Source organism: Jaculus jaculus, chromosome 14 (assembly GCF_020740685.1).
Source record: "Jaculus jaculus isolate mJacJac1 chromosome 14, mJacJac1.mat.Y.cur, whole genome shotgun sequence".
NCBI classification, from domain to species: domain Eukaryota; kingdom Metazoa; phylum Chordata; class Mammalia; order Rodentia; family Dipodidae; genus Jaculus; species Jaculus jaculus.
Window position 1 is genome coordinate 26,778,974 of NC_059115.1, and position 17,416 is coordinate 26,796,389.

Genomic DNA, 17,416 nt, shown 5'->3' on the forward strand with positions numbered 1-17,416 from the left:
TCCACATCCAAAAGGAATGAGTAAAGAGGCCCACAGCCACTAAACTTGGCAGCTGCCGTCTTATTTGATCCATGGATACTGAAATTATTTTAAGAAATAAGTGAAGATCTCAGAGAGAGTTGTGTCAAGGGCAAGACATATGGATCAATGACATGGCATTTAAGTCTTTCAAGATGAGCAAGATAATGAAGTAGATATCTCCTCTTTAAAGTAAGTTCATTGTGGATAAATTAAAGTTTGAATCTGAGGCAAGTGAGGTACTAATTAATTTTGTAGAGCCCAAAGCATTATAATAAAGACATATTGAACTCAAATAGCATTTTTAATTTGTTCTCAAAAAGAAAGCATGACAGTGTAAGTCTGTAAGGGCACAGCAAAGAGAGCTTTCACTTTAATAGCAGCAGACTTATTCAAAAAAAAAAAAAAACATGCCAGGGCTGGAGAGATGGCTTAGCGGCTAAACGCTTGCCTGTGAAGCCTAAGGACCCTGGTTTGAGGCTTGGTTCCCCAGGTCCCACGTTAGCCAGATGCACAAGGGGGCGCACGCGTCTGGAGTTCATTTGCAGAGGCTGGAAGCCCTGGCGCGCCCATTCTCTCTCTCCCTCTATCATTCTCTCTGTGTCTGTCGCTCTCAAATAAATAAATAAATAAAATTAAAAAAAAAAACATGCCAATGTGAAATGAACACTTGCTTTGGTGCAGGGCTTTCACCACTGCCATTCCAACTGCCCCTGACTTTGGCATTGTTTTCTCCCTAGTTGCTTTCTGATGCATCCCAATAAGACAGTATTTGACTTAGGGCTTTTCAACTCTGCCGTGGTGAGACAGAGATACAAATGCAGAAAAAAGTAATGTTTTGAATTTGGAGCTGTTTCTGAGCCAGTGGTGTTTGGTATGGTCTCTCTGGCTGCTGAACTGTAGCACTGATCTGTACCTCCAAGCCATCCATGTGATCACCCCAACACTCTGCAGTGTTTCAGTGGGTCATCCTAGGAAGCTGTGATATTCGGAAGGCTACGTGATTCGGTGCATTTCTCTTACAAACTTTTCACGTTTCAAGCACTTATCAGGACATAAGCCCATTGTCAGTCAAGGAGCATGCTCACTTTTCATTTTACTTTATTTTTCAATTTTTATCAGGAACTTTAACATATGCACATATTGTAAATTGGTCATATTTCTATTAGGTTATTCTCTTTTGTCCCCTCTCCCTCACTCCAATTCCTCTGAGGGCCCTCCTTAGTAGGGGTGTCATTAAACACTGTGGTGTCATGGATGCACCACTTAGTTCCTCCACACAATTTGAATCCAGCACACTGGGTATAGTGTTATAGAGCAGGAAGAACTCCAGTAGTTTAGGGCTGTGGGAGAGATATGGATAGCTGTCACATATTAGACAGACCCAAGAGTCACTCAAGCAGTACCAAGTTCCAATTCCATGGTGCCTGTATGCAACCACTCCCATAATGTGCTAAGACTTTCTGTTGTCCCTACATCCTCCCAAGGCCCTCCATGCGATAATGAAACGAGGATGCCTCTAGGCCTGCAATTTCTCAGTCCATTCAGTGATTCCAGGAGAATGAGCTTTCAGAGATATCTAAAGAACACAACTAACCTCAATCACCTCAGAAAAGACAGTAGTTTTCTTTTCTTATAACAACAATATTCGCCCCCATAAGCTGAATGCTCACAACTGGCTGTAGGCAAATATTCTACCCAGAGCTGCACAACCAGTAGTAGGCTTGGCTTTTTACTCTATGTTATCATTAGTGAGATGACTCAGTATCCTACATTGCATGTAACGTGAGTAGGTCTGAGCGTTTAGGTATGTCCTCCAAGGCTTGTTATGTAGTTTACAAATTCTGGCATTTTACTGGGAGGGGCTGGAAACTTTAGAAGGTATGGCCTGTGAAAAGTTTTCAGTCTTGAGGAATATCCCCTTGTAGGGGATTCTGGGAGACTGGGCTCTTCCTCTCTCACTCTGCTTTCTAACAATGAGGTGAGTCACTTCCACTAACATACGGTCCCATGATGCACTCCATCAGCACCAGTGCAGAACTAAACACAGACTCAAGTCTCCAAAACTGTGAGCCAAACAAACATTTTTCCCTCATAAGCTTATTATGTACAGTATTTTGTTACAGTAATACATAGTAGGATTGGCCAAAGAACAATGGTTCAAGTTAAATGAGGTTTGACAGCTGTGCTGAGATTTCTGGATGCTTAGATTGGTAGAAAGGCTTTTAGTACTGTCCAAATGATTTTGTTGTTATTAAAATCATTACTATTCTTCCTCTTTCCCATATTGCAGAGTTAACAAACTCGGTACTGTCCCAGAGCCTCTGTCATCCTCTCATCACAGTAGCTAGGCCTGCACTCTACTGGCCCTCATTCAGTAATACAGGGCAAAGGTGAGACCTCTGCCAATAACCATGGAACAAGGGGAAAGGTAGAATGAGAAACAAACACTTCCATATGAGATGCATGAGACCTGACTGGACTGACCAGACTAAAAGAAGACATCTGCACTGTGCTTCATGCAGATACCAAGGGGACACTCAGGAATCTGCTAAGAATCAGAACTAGGCCTACACATGTGAATGATGTCCAAGTAACAGCAAATGAAAATACCTATATACACAGCACTGTGACTCAGGTAGCCTTGAGTTTAAATCCTAGCTTAATCATGAGTCCTTGGAAAGAGTACTTTCTTCTGTAGCCTGTCTTACAATCAATATGAACTCTGCTGTGCCTCTTGGATGACTATAAAAATTAAATGAGGTTTTAGAAGAATCATTCTGATCTGCCTGACACAAGGCAGGCTTTCAGTAAACAGGTGCTTTTAGGCTTCACAATACTTATATATTTATTCATACTTTTATGTATTTATTCATTATTTATAATGACTTTTAAAATAATTGTTATAAGCTCAGGAAGAAATTGTAACATTTCAAACACTGACAATGCAACTGTCCAGATAGAAATTGGCCTCGATATCCACAACCTTGAAGTGCCTAGCAATACCTTCACAAGATTCTCATATAGAAGAAAAAGACAATGACAACAAAATAAAAGAGAGACTAATGGAGAGAAGGAGGGAATATAATGGAGAACAGAATTGAAAAGGAAAAGTGGGGGAGGAGAGGGAAATATCATGGTTTATTGTCTGTAATTATAGAAGTTGTCAATTAAAAAAGTGGACAATAAAAAAAGAGATTGTAAAAAAAAGAAAAGCTCTTCACTGAAAGTACAAAAACATGTCCATACTGATAGCTCCACAGAGCCATGGATAGAAAATGTGGGACTATAAGATGCATACAGTGAGGACTGGAGAATGGCTCTGTGGATGAAACACTTACTGTGTAAAAGGTACATGAATTAGGATCCCTAGAACCCAGGCATATTGTAATTCCTACAGGCCTATGGAGGGAAAGGAGGTGAAAATAGGAGTCTCTTGAACTCTCCTGGGCTAGTGAGCATTGCAAATGCAGCAGTGAATGACCACAAGGGACCCTGACACAAATAAAGTAGAAGGCAAGGACCAATAGCCAAAGTCCTCTGAGCACCACAGGTGTGCCGTAGCACTTTCAAGTCATAATTACGAGGACCACAGTTGCTCCCTGTCACCCGGCTCAGCACATCCATCCACATTTCATTCTCAACTGTATTCATACTGGTCTAGACACAAGGGCATACAGCAGCACAAGGAGTTGTTTGTCTGGGTAGGTAGGAGCCGTTTTCCTGAAGGACACAGCCAAGTCAACAACACAGATAACTACGCAACTTCATAATAAGCAGTGGTCTAGTAGTGCTGGAGAGGTGGCCTCATTCCACCAGACTGGATAAACCTCAGCTGACTGTATACTTCTTAATACCTCCTCTTAAGCAGAGTACCTCATAGGATGTGTACCTATTGCTCAACACCTCCTGAGCTGAGTACCTTCTGAGCTGAATACCTACTTCTCAACATCTCCTCCGTAGCCATTTGCTCTTTCTAGGCTTAGAGCAGCCTCTATTCCCTCAAGACTTTGGAGACCCCAGAGGACAGAGCAGCAACAGTTTTAAGCACTGAAAGTCACCAGCCCAACAGGGAAGAAAGCTTATATTAACGCACCAAGCATGAGCTGGGTCTTAAAGCTTCGGGCCAGGTGATATATTCATTCCCTCATTATCATCTGAGGAGAAAAGCAGAAGCCCATCTCATACCCAGAATGGCTTCCACTCCTGCAAATTATTTGCCAAGGGATGGGGTAGCATCAGGGAAGCATCCAGACAGACCATAAAGAGTGACAAAGCATGAACCTGATGAGGAAGGGGGCTGGGAGTAGATGGAGACTTCCAGGCAGAGGGAGTAGCACATTCCTGATTTATGTGAGGGAGCCATGGGGGATCTTAGCATCAGATTATGCAATTGTATATATAGGATAGAGAATGGTAAGAGATGAGATCTGAAAGGTGAGATTGGGAGTGTCATGCTGCTCAACACTGCTACTATGAAAACAAAACAGAAAAAGACAAACATTTTTATGTACCTACTACATACATAAATTCTTTATCATTAAAATTATCATTAAATGTACTATTCTGTTGCAGTGGATTGAGTTGGGTGTCCTTCATAAATTCACATGTTCTAGGTCCCCAACTGATGGCAATTTGGGAGTTGGAGCTTTTCTGGAAGAGGTTCGTTATTTGGGGTAGGCCTGTGGGTGCTATAGCAAGCTTTACCTTGTCAATGTTTGGCATACTCCCCTGCTACTGTTGTCCACCTGATGTTGGCCAAGGGGTGATGCCCAGCCTCTGCTCATGCCACATGTTCCCCTGCCATCATGATTTTTTTTTTTTTTTTTTTTTTTGCCAGTAACACAAAGGTAACTGTAACAGTAAAGTTGGTACCAGTGAAGTGGGGTCACTACTGATAGAAACCTGTGTGGCTTTTGGCCCTTTGGAACTAATTTGTGGCAAGAGTGTGAATTTGAAGCTTTAGTCTAAGAGATGCCTTGTAGTACTGAAGACAGAGCTTCCTAGAGTATTCTAATCAGAGTTTTAGGACCTGAATGCAATAAAAACCATGGACTGTGAGGTTTGGTTTATGAGGGAAAGAAAGAACTTTGTCAGGATTAGTCTACAAGCAGTTTGTATAAGCAGCTTGCTCTGTTCTGCCTCCCTGTGTCCTGAGAATTCATGCAGGGTTGCCTTGTGTTAAAAAATGTCCTGGTGTGAGCAAAAGGATATAGCACAGAAAAAAAAATGTAATCTTCAGGCCGAAACTGCTAGCCCTTCAGCTGCGACTGTTTGAAAGATTATAACTATTGAGACTGGACCAGCTCATCTGCACTGGGACAGCAGAAAGAATGTTGACTCTTTTGAAAGTAGGGATCTGAATGCTGAAGGAGTATCCTGTTTTTCAAAATTGGCTTTATTGCCTGGATTAAGAAGTTGGTACCCCACCTGGTATCATCTGTTAAATCAGTTAATATTTGTTAAATCCTGAAGATACATGCCATGGAGGGTCATAGAATTCCTGGGGTTTTCATTCAACTGTTTGTTGTGTGCCCCTGTAGTCTTCTGGGAATTGTGGGGCTCTAGACAAGTTTTCCAAAATCTTATAACTCCATCTACTGGACTAAATTAAATGTTACATAAATCATGAGAGAATACCTGAGGTGGAGAGATTATTTACTTTTCCAAGATGACACCTCCACAAAATCACGTGGATAGGAAGAAGTATCTTCTGTCTATAAGCCCTATGCTTACACATTAATACCATAAATACTGGGACTCCATAGCATTCTCAGTACATGAGGGGACAGGGCATGGCTCTGATGATCTTCCAATCTTATAAATAATGCTCAGGCCACTGGGAGAGATTAATGTAGAGAAAGTGTAGACAGTAAGCAGTTTCAGAGCTAGGGAGGAAAAAACAAAGAGAAAGAAAGAGAGTAACAGACTCATATTTCAGCTGAATATAGCAATAAAAATGACTTTACATGGGCTGCAGAGATGGCTTAGAGGTTAGGTGTTGCCTGTGAAGCCTAAGGATCCTGGTTGGAGGTTCGACTCCCAGAACCCACGTTAGCCAGATGCACAAGGTGTGCATGCGCCTGGCATTTGTCTGCAGTGGTTGGAGGCCCTGGCACACCCATTCTCTCTCTCTCTATCTATCTCTTTCTCTCTCTGTCTGTTGCTCTCAAATAAATAAATAAATGAACAAAAAAAATTTAAATGACTTTACAAAGCTCAAAAAGACCAATCTGCAGTGTACAAACATAGCCGTGAGAGTTGCTCAAAGGCGAGGGATCAAACTAAAGTTGCCATATTCAATTAATTAATTTTCCTTTTTCACTGTTTTCAATTTTTCCATATCTTAGTTTTCATACATACATACCATTTATCTTTAGGCTCATGACTTGTGTAAACTATAGGAAAAACCTCAAGGTCTTTGAGAGGTTTTGCTCCCTGCTCAAAAGACAGAAGAGACACCAAGTCACCCTTTTCTACTCTAGGTCACAGGATAAAGTCAGCTACATGGAGACACTGTGGCCTTCCATCACCCCAGGGCTGGAATCCCAGAAGGAACAAAGAACAGAAGGATATATAAACAACTAAATCCAAGAGTGACATTCTTAATCTGATTCTCAGTCAAAATCAGCCTTTCCAGCAAGAGAAACTCATAATTTGTATTGTGTCACTATATAGATATTGACTAGGTTTCTTAATGGGTACTTTGCATGCACTACCAATAAAATTCTCAGAGGCCATGAGCAGGTGTAAATGAATTTTACAGATAAGGCAACCAAGGCTCATGAAAACCAAATCGTTTTTCTAATGCTAAATGTGTCAAACAAAAGCCTTTTTTCCCTGATCAGGGGTATTCTCTTGTGCTTAGAATCATAATAATCTCCAAATTCTCCAGAACCAAGCTCCAGCCCCACATGCCTCTTGCCTCCCAAAAGGATGACCAAAGATAGATCTACTTCCTAGCAGGGATTGGTTCACACAGGTCATGTGGACGGAGCTCAGAGCAGCAAGAATGAGTGAGGATGCCTATAAATCAGATCACAGGGAGGACAGAGGAACCACTCCAAGATTCTTCTTGAGGGCCGATTTTACTAATGAAAATTTGAAATTTAACCAAAGGTTAGCCCCTCAGCCAGAGGACCACTAGGGAGGCAAGGTGGTCAGTCCATCCAGCAGATGGCATTCAGTTCCCTCATCTTTTTATCTGTGACTTTGTGCTGAGCAAACAAGGGAAACATGCTTCCCTGCTTTTGTTCTGGTACATCATCTTTCCAGTTTGACAGTTACAGATTTACCCTTTCCCTCCAAATCATGTGCATTATGTTGGGATTCTGAGAAGCTCTGGGGGAAGGGGAGGATGGTGGCCTTTATCCATGTGCCTGCATAGGGATGGCTACTGAGGAGGACTGTCCTCCCATAGAATATTGCTTGACTCCAAACCCTTGAAGTACTTGTCTGCTCTTCATGTGTTTTCTGTCCTGTCTCATGCCTTCTTTTTTCCTATATACTCCTTTCTCTTACTGCCTTTTACCCACTCATGCATTTCATGTCTTCCCCTGTCACACTTTCCATACCATTTTTGCACTGATGCTTTGAATCTGTTGGCCTCTATAATGTTCAATTTCATACCAGGGGCCATTCCTTGCTTTCCATTCTTATACATAGTATTTCTCCATTTTTCCTTTCAATTTCATGCATATTTTGTATGCATCTGAAATAATTTAATTGGTATATTAAATAACCATCTGCTATGGACTTATTTAGGCCCATTTTCAAGATATGGAGACTGAGGCTTAACCTATGTAACTCACCTCTATGGCATGGTTCAGAAGTAGTAAAATGGATTCTAAGCAGGTAACACTGAATGTGAACTGTTGTATACATTACAGGTCATTCTGCCATTTTTTTCTTGTTCATGCCCAAAGAAATGCACTACTAGCAAGCAGTTCAACTTATATAGAGAGTTATTAATAGCATGTACAAGAGAAATTAGTTATTGCAGCAAAAGCAATACCTGGCTGCTAAAGAATCCATAAAACTTTGTTTTGGAAAATGCACATGTGAACAAAATCTTGCTAATTTAATTACCCATCAGGTGACTGAAGTAGAAATCTAACATTTTCACATCATTCCTCACAGTAAAATGCATTGACAGTCTTAGGGAAACGTCTATTCATTTATAACCTATGGTCAACCAACCTAGGGCAATAAGTCTGAAAGGCCCCTAACAGGCTGATTAGTTTTGCAGTCATTGGCTATAAACATCCATTTGGTATACTAAGTGGAGCTCTATTCTGGGTCTTTCCTTTCAATACCAAGTCCACAATAATGAGCTAGGAACAATATTCATTCCCTTGTGGCCCTGAGGACTCAAAGGTTGAAATTCCTTCTTTCCAAAGATGCTGAGAATTATCTGGTTCATGTAGTAAGAGAAAGATAGAGGGGTCAGCTCACCTATTAAATGTAGATCAAGTTTGGTCTTCCTCTTTTTAGCAAGTACGTACAATCTTCTTAGCTTAACAGGTCTTTACTTAGCTCAACAGAAAAAAAAAATCCTTCTTTTTCATATTTGACCACTACTCACACAAATACACACACTGTACACTATGCACATGTGCTGGAAATGAGACCCAGGGCCTCATGTATCGTAAGCACACATACTCTATATCTGAGTGAATAACAAATAATTTATCAAGTACCTGTGATATACCTAAAACATTGTTTATCTGAAATTGAAATTGGATTTTTTAATGTTTACTTGCTAAATCTAGCAACTTTACACAAAATACCTTTTTGAGCATTGTGCTAGGTACTTACATTAGTAATATCCTTTATGTTCATTAGAATATGAAAGAAACTAAATCCTAGAAATGGCACCCATTTTTTCAGTGATACAACCAATGAGGACCAGAACATAAATGTAAATGGATATTACTGGCAAAGCAATGGATATGATGGCAGGATGGGAGATGGAGACAGGGAGGCAAAGCAAAATAATTACAAAATGAAAACCCAGATATCTGCACCTGACACCCAGCCCCTCCTTCTACCTGAGGTTGGGAGGGTCTGGTCTGGAAGAGGGGAGAGTCCAGGGCAAGCGAGCTTGCCAGGGGAGGTTCCCAGTCCACGCTGGTCCCTGACCTGGAAATTGCTATTTTTCCCAGTACAATGAGCAGAAGAGAGCATGCCTTTTCATTTCAGCTACATTTGCAGCCACCTTTCTCTCCTGGTATTTTAACTGCTGATACAGAGCTTTGATTGACTCTCCTCAACTAAAGAATGAAGACACTTACATAAAATAGCCTTCTGCAGGGCTTACATATACTGAATTTGCAGGAATTCTAAGGGAAATTCATTCGACAAGACATAAAACGCTGACGTGGAAGTTCTTGGCTGATAAAAAGGGACATGAATATTTTCAAACTAAGTGTATTTCTTCACTTACAGAAAAATGTGGGTTACTCAGTCACTCCTCAGGAGCCTTAATAATCTTAAACTATCTGCTTAACACAGGTAGTGAATCCTAGCTGCATACCCAGTACCTGTCACTTTACCCCTGAGAATGTAAGAAAGGTGATGTGCTTTCAGACCCCAAAGTCCTTAAATATAAATCAAAGATGCCAAGTGCTCCTCTCAACCTTTGCAGGACTGGGTAAGGGGGACAGAGAGGTCTCTGCTGATATTATCCCACTCTACAAAAGCAAGGGATTATCATTGTTCCATTGTTTCAGTGCCAGAGGGCTTTGCAAAGGCATACTGCTAAGGGGCTGGTTACGCTGCTGGACTGTTCATATGGGTCAAGTGTAGTTTTCATGAGTTCATGACATGAGTTTGGTTGGAGCTGCAATGACTTTGACTATGATTGATCATCTCTTCATCTTTGTCTTCTTTCTCTTCTTTTGGCTTCTCTTCTTTCTTCTACCCTGTCTGTTCTCTCTCTTCTTACCTATTTCTTTGCCCCAGGGAAAGATGCCGTTTGTTTAAGGAGCTACTTGAGAGCAGACACACTGTTCCAGAAACAGAAGCAAACATACACTTCCAGGTCTCTGCTCTCATAGAACACATCTCCTGGTGGGGCTGGTGAGGGACTGAGACCTAGAAAGTGAGTCAATTGTGCAATAGGATGACTAAAGAGAAGCACACTTCCTACACAAGTGTGTTAAAGTACTACTGTAAAAGCAGGAAGCAGTGATGAAAGGGACATTCCTGGGATAACCTACTAATGAACACTATGAAAGGTTGGCTAATTTATCTGAGTTCACACTAAGCTCTAAGTTCATGTGAAACAAACTATTCCTTCAGACTGTGCTCGACTGCCTACCAACATAGGTCAATGCCCAAGGTTGAGAGGATTTGTAAAATGGCCCCTCAAAGTCTCCAAGAGCAACAGCACATACTATACTTGCAGAACAAATTTTAAATACTTTATTTTTGTAAGACAAAACAAATTTCTACAATAGGGGAAAATGTCACTGCTAAATAAAGAAATAAAAGCTTAAAAGAAATCTCCACTGTTAGCAGAATCCAGAAATGGAGCAAGTCAAAAAGCATTTACAAGGGCTGGGGAGGTGGCTCAGTGCATAAAGTACTTGCAGCCAAGCCTAAGTACATGAGTTCAATCCTCATACTCCTTGTAAAAAGCTAGAAGCCCATGTAATCCTGGTGTAATCCTAGCCTTCTGATGGCAAGATGGGAGGTGGAGACAGAAGAATTTCCTGGAGGAGCTCAGTGAGCATACCAAAGAGAAGAGTGAAAGGGGCAGGGAAGATGGTTCAGCAGTCAATGGCACTTGCTGACAAAGCCAGCCAGCACAGATCTAACTCCCAAACTGCCCACATAAACTGAATGCAAAAAAGTAGCACAACTGTCTGGTGTTTCTTTGGGCAGGCAAGAGGCTCTAGAACAAACACACATGTGCACACACAATAAATAAGTAAATACATAAAGATTGTGCGAAATCATGCCTCAAATGAGGTGGAATAGCAAAACTAACTCTGACCTCCACACATGCACCATAGCATGTATGTGTCCACACTGAGACACACAAACATATATTCAAATGTGTACATATGCAAATAAATGTTTAAGAAGAGCATATGCAAACTGTTCCATACACAAAGTGCTTAATTAAAAGGGTGCAAATATAAGAGTTCTGAGCATTGAAATGTTCAGAAATGGTATGACATCCTTACCTCTCACCTTCAACTTAGTGATCTAATCAACTGTGCTCATGTATTAACATCCTCTATGCTGGTCTATAATTTCTTGACTGGTCTGGTCCATCAATTTATTATAACAGCTAACAGAATGCCTAGCACAAAGCAGACCCTCAACAAGTGTGTCTAATAATTGCTCTCATTAAAATTGGGTGTGTATGGGAATTCCAGAGATTAACTCCCAATTCTAACTCCTAGACTATGAGAAGGGCGCAAACTCTCACATCAAAAATTGTGTTATGTCAGGCAGTGAAACATAACTTTGGTTGCACAGAACTAGAGTTTGGGCTGCCCACTCCCTTGTCACTTGCCTGAGGTCTCCCACCTATCCAGTACCCTGACATTTCATTTTGCCTTCTCCTGGTTTACTTTTAATTCTTAGAACATTAGCTAACCAGAACAGACTTTCATTAGTTCTCTTCTTTTTTCTCCTGGCTAGGAGACAAGCACCAGGTAAGGATTTCTACCTGTATTATTCCCTGCTCTGTCACCAATTACCAGAACAATACATAGCTGAGGCCTGAAACTGATTCTGAAGCTGCCTTACCAATACATGGACAAGGTGTCTAAAATGGGCTAAAATAAACAAATGCTCTGTCAATGTGAAGAGCACTGATGAAAGCATTGTCTGCACCCATTCCCCACACTTCTGCTGGAATATACCCAGTAATCACGTAAAAGTTCCTTCTGATCCCATCAACCAGAGACCAAATAACGCTGGCCTGTGGAACACATCTGAGGCCTACATGAAGGCATGCTTTGTGAGGCCACATAGACATTAGAATTAGCTGCAGGCGCTTACAGATTTTCTGTAAAACGGAGAACCTTTAGTCTTCTCACAAACCAAGAAAGGTGAAATGCTAGATTCCACATCCCAGCCCTCAGCCTGGTGCAGGATTGGAGCTTGGCTCAGATCTGATGTTTCCTGCCTGGCAGCTGAAAGGATCACAGCTTGCCATCCTTGCCAGAAAACTACCAAGAAGCATGCAGTAAGCCAGAGGAAATTTACAACGATGTCCACTGGGATCTATTCTGTTATGTTCAAACCACTCCTTGAAGAATAATGGATTCATTTTTCTAGACCTCATAACTATTGACAAACCATAGTACAGTAAACATTATTCTAACGGCCTGAAAAACTTATGGACTTAATTCCCTGTGGATAGGGGGAGATGAAAATACTTCATGTTGTAGACAGTCCTGAAGATGGACCATGGAATCTGTGTGCATAGGCTGGTTATAAAATTGCTTAATTCAGACACAAAATATGTTTCTTGAAGACTCTAGAAATCAGGGAGACAACAGAAGTTCCAGACTGGAAAAGAATGAAGGGAACCTGACTCAAGGGATCACTTCAAGATGATGTCAAAGGAACAGTTCCACTGGGACCACATCTTGGGACATAGGTGCCGTGCTGACTCATGACCCAAGTTGATAAATAAACACTCAATAGGCCCCACATCCTTAAATTGCTAAGCTGCTCCCTCCCGATTCCAGGCCCCAGTGGAATCTTTTAACTGAACCTGAATTCTGCGCTGGGAGATATGGACAAGGAAAAAGACCCAACACCCATCAAAAAGATCTCTGTAGCAAAGTGGTACTCTCTAAACATGATGCTGTTTGGTTACTGGGCACCTTTCAATCACTTAGTAAGACTTTGTGTGGGGATGGAGAGAGAGGAAGCACAAACAGTACATAGCTTCAATAAGAACAGACAGATCTGAATTCCAGTTTCCAGTCCTTTGTACTTTAGAAAACTAACAAAGCTACCTAATCCACATTCCCAGTGTTTAGAGTAGAAACAATGCCATCTGCTTTTTAGGGTGGATGTGAAGATGCAGTTTAACAATTCACTCGCTTTTCCAAACACACTTATCTATTTAAGTGCCAAAGAATATACTAGGTTCTGGGGACAAATTCCATACAACATCAAAAATGTAACAGGGGAGGTGCTCTGTGCTGATGACAGCTTCAGACAAGAAGGACTCAGTTCATCTCAGAGAACTGGGCAAGTTCCATTTTCCCACAAATCACTCCCCTTACTTTAACTTCTCTCCATTTTTTAATCAAGAAATATTAATTTCAACCCTCCAAATACATTTACTTCTTAGACAGACATCACACATTAAGTTTGAAAGTGCTTGCTCTGTGAACCTGCCAACGAGAGTTTGTATGCCTGATGTAATGTGTCCATACATCTACCATCCCAACATGCCTACAGCAGTGGAAGGCAAAGTCAAGAGAATCCCAAAGCTAGTATGGTATTCCTAGCGGCAAAAAAAAAAACAAGAAAAAGAAAAAAAAAAAAAAAAACAAGAGAGACCTTGTCTCAAACAAGGTGGAAGGAGAACCCAACATCCCAAAGTTGTCCTATGATTTTCCTGCATACATCAAATACATATACATGACATACACACTTTTTCCCCATATTTTTTTATTTTTCTTTATTTATTTGACAGAGAGAAAGAGGAAGAGAGGGAGAGAGAGAATGAGTGTGCTAGGGCTTCCAGACCCTAAATAAAGATGCAGTTGCTACCTTGTGCAACTGGCTAACATGTGTCCTGGGGAATAGAACCTGGGTCCTTTTAGGCTTTGCAGACAAATGCCTTAACCGCTAAGCCATCCCTTCAGCCCACACACTTTTTTTGTTTGTTTTGTTTTGTTTAACTTCAAAAAAATCCCTCTAAAAATCAATTCTGATCCTGGAAACAAAACACCAATAATTCTGAGAAGCAGTGGGCCTGGTATCAGCAGAATTCATGTAGAGTGCACACAAGAAGAAACTGAAATCTTCTCTCATTTAATGGTTAGCCTATGTGTAGACCTACTCCAACTACATTATTAGAAACATTAAAATAGATATAAAATAGAAACTCAGAAAGGCAAATTAAAATTCTACATGTGTTTACAATCAACATCATTTTTTTCTCACTTTTTCCCTAACAATCTCTCAAGTACTATTTTGTAGAGATAGAATCTGAAGTATAAAGAGAGAAAATCGTTTGCCAGTTTACCTAAGGCTATGGGCAAAAAGTTGGTTTCACCCCTTTCTAGAAAGCTAGCATGGGTAAGTGGCAAGTCACATGGCCAGGTTGAAGGATGGTGAGCAACTCTGGTCATTGTAACCTCAGACAGTTACTGCCTTCTGCAGCAACAGCTGGACAGTTCCTGTATTTATTTCTCACTTAGCAGTCAGGAAGATCTCCATCTCTGACCACAAGAGTCTCAGCAGGTCCTTGCCTCAAACCTGTATCTGGTCATCAAATGCAGCCACAGGTTCTGTTTATCAGAGCATACATGTGTCCTCCCCTCCAAACTCTAGCTCGAACATGGCCCAGTCCTACCCATCACCAATCCCTTGGTTTTGGAAAAGCAGTGTGCAGGTCAAGCAACTGACACCAGTCAGCCACCATCCTAGTCCCTTTCAAGTCTCTCTACCAAGCTTTAAATCAAGACAACAAAAACATGAATCCAACTACAAAAAGGAGTCGGAGTAAGGTCAAACCTCTTTCTCCTAGTAACTGGCAGTAAGCAGAAGCACTGGCAGGGCTCTGCTAGAAGGATGCAGCTTCAGACTCTCACTTAGCTAGAGACCTCAGCTGGCCCAGACTCCCATTTGCTCTTCCCATCTTAATGCTTTGGGGCACTAATGCGCAACAGCTTCACTGTGTGCCTGCAGCCCAGAAACAGCTCAGCTGTCCTTGCTACTGCCGTAATTAACTCCTTTGACTAGAGAATGCTTAGTCATGAAGTTGCCCATCCTTGTCGAAGTTGGCCTCAAGAGTTAGATTCTGAGTAACCAATTCATGCCAGAGAAGCTCTTTTAAGAAGTGACCCTTTCCTACTAGCAGTGGGGAAATCCTTACACAACACAACAGTTTATTGCAATGTGTTATTTCTGAAATCTTGTTAGGGGAAGCAACTAAGTGTTGGAAACACAAAGGGAAGGGTAGTTCTAGGACTTGCAGCTGAAGCATTCATCTCCTGGAGTTTCAGTAGGTCATAGTTATTCCAACTGCACCTACTCTCCCTGGAAATGCAGAAAGCAAGAATAATTCCCAGAGCCTACTTTAGAAATGCAGGGGAAAGAGGAGCAGAAATTGAGCTATCTCTACCTTAAAAAAAAAGGTGAATATAGAATTCCTGAAATTAATCCCTGGTAGAAGCTGTGTAATTGAATATGAACAAAACAAGGTGAGATTTGAAGGCAAAGTAAGAATCATGCCCCGAAGTAAAGGGCCTTGTCTTTGCTCAAGCTGCAGGCCCTGAGCTAAGAGCACCTAAGCAGGGACCCTGCTGGAACTCGGGGTAGGGGGCGCAGCCCACCCAGGGGCTTGCAGGGCTTTTCTCCCTCTGAAGAGCTCAGGATGAAGGAGGAACAGCGCGCTCACTCCCCTTGGCCATTCTCTTAACTCCATGAAGCTGCTCCCTCTCTTGAAGCTGCTCCTGGCTAGCGGGAGACAGTTCATGGGAGGGCAGCATGAAGACAGTGGATCTGCAGCCGCCTCCTCAGGATCCCGCCAAGAGCATCTTGACACAAGTTTTGGATAAAAATAGCGCTGTATAACGCCAAGGGAGGAGGAGGAGCGATCCTCGTGCAAGGCAAGGCAAGTCAAGGATACGATGGGTTCTGCAAAGTGGGTGGGGGTGGGTGGAGAGGAAAGGATGCAACTACTGGCTCAGGAGCGGGCCTTGGGTATACGAGAAAGCTCGGGTGCCCTCTCCGCAAAGGTTGTGAAAAGGTTTTGAAGCGCCAGCATATAATTGCTGGCTCCAGTACAGCCTCTGGCTTCAGCTCCTGCTTCAGCATCCTGCTTAGGGCCTGGGCTCCCGGCTCAGTTCGCTCCCGCTGGCCCTCCAGTTCCAGGACGGGTCAGGGCCAGGAGGGGGAGCAGTGCGGGGTTCGCCGCCGAGTGGAAACGCTCACCTGGAGAGGTCAAGTACCTGGTACTCCCGCCGTCCCTGGTCCCCACCCCAAACGGTTTCCACTGTTTAGCAGTACCCCAAATAGAAATAGATCTATTTTTTAAAAATGGTAAAAATTAGCGTGAAAATACACAGCCGGGGTCATTGGAACTCTGAAAGAGTCTACTTACTGTCCCGCCTAGTCGCTTTCCCAGGCGAGCACTTCGGGAGATGTCCCATCTCCCTACTATTTGCCACCGAACGCGAGGGCAAACTGGACCCGGGCCTCGCCACCGCAGATACCCCAGAGCCTAGGGAGACTTCGGTGGACCGCAGGCCCGCCGGATCGGCGCCAGGTGGTCCGAAGCTTAGCGCGCTCCGGTCGCCGTCCCGGGTCCTGGAGAGGCGCCGCCACGGGCCGCAGCGAGTCGACTAAGTGAGAAAGTCGAAGCCGTGCGGCACACCGCGCTCTCGGGCGCCAGGCTGGCGGAGCTGGGAGGAGGCGGGAGGGACGACAGACCCCACCCCCGCAAGCATCCCCACCCGGCTTCAAGTGCTGGTTTCCGCCTCCACTCACCTAAGCCGGGGACGTGGGCTGACTGCCTGGCCGCCCCGCCGGACACTCCCCCACATGGCGGCCCCCGCCCCGGCGCTGCGCTCACCTGCGCGGCGTCGCGGTCCAGCCGGCCGGGCGCCCCGAAGCGGCTCCGCAGCGCGGCCATGGGCGGCGGCGCCGGGGCCCGCGGCCGGCGGAGGAGCCCCAGCTCTCGCGGCGGGCAGTGGGGAGGACGCTGAGCACCGGGACCCGGCGGCGGCCCGGGACACTGCGCTCTGAGGCCCGCGGCGGGCGCTGCGGTGCTGGATCCCGAGGAGGAGGAGCAGAGGAGGAGCGGAGCGGAGGAGGGGACCGAAGAGGCCAGGCCCCCCGGGAACGCGCAGGGCAGAGGCGGATCGCGAGCGCCCACTGCTGCCCGGCCCGCTCGGCTCCGCTGCGGCCCCCAGTTCCCGCAGTGAAAAGCGGTTCCCCGGCCTTTGCACGACCTGGTCCTGACGATCCTGACCGCGGCTCCGACGGTGGGGCGGAGCGTGCGACTTCACCCACGCGGCAAACCTGAACGCTCGCTCTGCTCCAGACGCGGCCGCTGCCAGTCGCCCCTGCTCTGCGCGGCTCCCACGCGAGTCTCTCCGCACGCGCTCCTGGCAGGTGACCCACCCCGGGCCCCGCGCAGCAGGAGGAGCTCTTCTCGCCACCTTCCACTGCAGCGGCCTGAGACACT

The 17,416-nt window shown here is 44.0% G+C and overlaps 1 protein-coding gene across 3 annotated transcripts in view; it reads right to left on the reverse strand.

The window, feature by feature from the left end:
- Window positions 1-16,853, reverse strand: part of Hs3st1 (heparan sulfate-glucosamine 3-sulfotransferase 1) — a 29,557-nt gene extending 12,704 nt beyond the window's left edge. Inside the window, exon 1 of one of the 3 annotated variants that reach the window (XM_045134175.1) lies at window positions 16,802-16,853. The gene's annotated coding sequence lies outside the window, so the exon portion shown is untranslated. The other 2 variants (XM_045134173.1, XM_045134174.1) reach the window with 2 other exon arrangements.
- Between the last annotated feature and the right edge of the window lie 563 nt (window positions 16,854-17,416).